We start from the raw sequence: 2,885 nt of genomic DNA, 5'->3' as shown, positions 1-2,885 counted from the left end.
AGGAATCTTAAAAAGATAGACTTTATTCTGGGTGTCCATGTACATAGGTAAAACTCAAGAGTTCTAATTCCAAGTACATAAAGAGTGAATGAATACTGGGAGACAGTTAGGAATCTCTGCTCAAGTGACAAAAAAATCATTCTTTAACAGTAGTTACGAGATTCTTTTTAGATTATTTTTAACAGGAGTCTGAACCCTCCAAACATCTATTAAGTCTGCCACTCAAAGATAGGCTCTGTGATGTTAAGGTTTATGTATAGGTGTGTGTGGAAATCCAGGAAGGGGCTATTTCATATGTGAGCCAATATCGTGCATGACAGGGGGACCACTTAAGAAAGTGAACAATTCGCAAATGAAAGTGCTCAGAATCACCCCTCAGCTTTCCACTGGCTTGTTGCTCTTGAAACCAATTTTAGAAGAGTTATTTCCCAAGAGTCTCCTGGGTATTCATAATGAATGAATCCCTGGCAGGCATCTTTCACATCTACCAGACATGAAATATTCCCGAATTCTAGGAAAAAAAAAGCCAGGCTCTAAATGCAGGCCTTGCTAAACTCTGTCTGATCTTGGGGTAGTCCACTCATGACTCTCTGCCCAAACTTCCCCCGTCACTAATAGAGAAAATATAACACCAAAACTCTTCGTCAGAATGCTGTGAGAACTTAGTAAGATTTGTTTGAGAATTTTGGTGAAAATAGTCACGAATGAATTGAAACTTTTAAATGCTGGGCATGTTTTCAAAAGTTCTCTAAAAATTGCCTCTGGGATTTAAAAATGTTATTATTTTGTGGCTTAAGCTAAAAAGAATAAGTTTAAATTGTTATTTTTTAAATTGTTATTTAAAAAGTTTTTCATATCTCAAGTAGACTCAGCTAAATGATATTCATTCATTCATTCATTCACTATGATAGGTGATAGGAAGATAACAAAATATGGTCTTTGACCTAGTGTAGCTTTTCATTAATCAATTGGTTCATTCATTGATTCAGCAAATATTTATTGAGCACCTACTATGTGGCTGCCACTGGACTAGGAATAGGGAATGAATAAGGAATGCCACCCCTCAAAAATTTTACTGTGGGTGAGGCGAACATAGAAATAGACAACTCTAAGACTGTGTGATGCATGCTATTAAAGAGGAAACTTGGGGTGCCAGAGTCATTTGTGGGGTCTTTAAGTTAAAAAAAAAACTGCAGACTGAGAGAGCCCTCCTAGGTTTCAAAGCATCTGTGGTTTGTCTGATATTGTTTATAGAACAGAGCCTGAGAAAATCTTTCCTGCTAACAGGCCAGAATTTAGTTTATAATTAGACAAGAGGGCTCAACAACCAGGCGTGATGGAACATTGCCGAGAATCTTGGAGAAGATTAAAGGGAAGCAGTTTAAAATTAATTAAAATTTTGAGATTTAAAAAATGTCCATTTATTTTCAAAGGAAATTAAGCTCAATCTAGCTTAAAGACTAGATATTTATGGGTGAAATTATTACTTGTATATTTACCTGCTTTAATGACAGGTAATGACTATTAAACACTATGTATCTTGCAGTGCTAGGTGCTTTATATACATCATCTTATTTAATTTTTATAAACATCTCGTGGAGATTCTTAGTCCCATTTTACAGATAGGGAAATTGAGGCTCAGAAAGTATCATTTGTCTCATTTTACAGCGTGAGTGGGGCAGAAGTGAGATTTGAATCTAGAGTCCGAGATTCTAAGCCCTGCGCTCTTAGTCCCCAAGCTACGTTATATACCAGATTCTAACATTCTTACAGCAAAACTATTTTAGCTGTCTATTCATCATTTACATTTTATGCTCTCCTAACTACTCCCAAAAATGAATGAATGAGGGTGAAATGGGGAGGGCTTGTGCCCATAACTACACGCTTCCTCATCACGCTAGACCTCAAGGTTTTGGGTTTGGAAATATTAAAATTACATCGTATCCGAGGATACAATGTAACATTACACTGTAATATATTCTTCTAATATTACGTTGTACCTGAAAATAAGGTCTTCTATTTTTGAAGATGCCAAGGGATCTGAACCTTTGTCACTTCCTCACAGATCTGACTGATAGTCACGGGCTCTTTTTTTCTGCTACTGCTGAAGATCTCTTTGACTTATTTTCCCTTCTCCATCTTACTTCCTTTTACTTTCAGGGGAGAGAAGATGAACTCCAGGTCTGATTGTAACTTTAGACTTCACATGGGTTGCTATAGACACATTTTTCTCATTTTATAAGGTAGATAATAGCTTTGCTTTCTAAATATAGTACATTCAACAGTTAAGCTCAGGAAAGCTCATATTTGCAGATAGATGGTTTAATATTATGCTATAAAAGCAATGGTTTAATAAGCTACCCATTAATGGAAAAGCTCATGATGAGTTCTATTAATCTTTGGCTATGGATTCACAGAGAAGATATTACCAAAGTGATTCATGGAGACTGGTGTTTAGACCTGAATTTTTAAAATCAATTGAGAAAAAAATGTTAATAAACTAGGTATTTAGTTATAGATAGGGAATAATAAAATCAGAAAGAATGGGAGAAATTTCCAAGAATTTTCTTCTGAAGAAGAAAATAAAAAGAGGTAGCATCTACAAAATTAAGCCCAATAATTAAAATCTAATGAGTAATGATCTGCCTTTCTTTATAAAATAGTGCTGGGCCTTGTTCTGATGATAATCTGATTCTCTTTGCTAAGTACAGTAGCGGTGAGGGACAATTCTTTGAAAATGGGTTTTGTTAAAATAACAAAGCATTCCTTCTTTTCAGCCTCATTTATGATATCTGATCCCCAAATCTGATAGGAACACATTGCCTTTTTTTGCCTGGAGACAGGAAGGAGGGGGCTGGGCTGACTTCTTAAGCCTGAAATGATTC

This window comes from Pteropus alecto, unplaced genomic scaffold (genome assembly GCF_000325575.1).
Source record: "Pteropus alecto unplaced genomic scaffold, ASM32557v1 scaffold94, whole genome shotgun sequence".
NCBI classification, from domain to species: domain Eukaryota; kingdom Metazoa; phylum Chordata; class Mammalia; order Chiroptera; family Pteropodidae; genus Pteropus; species Pteropus alecto.
The sequence above is the reverse complement of the archived record's forward strand: the minus strand, read 5'-3'. Positions refer to the sequence as shown.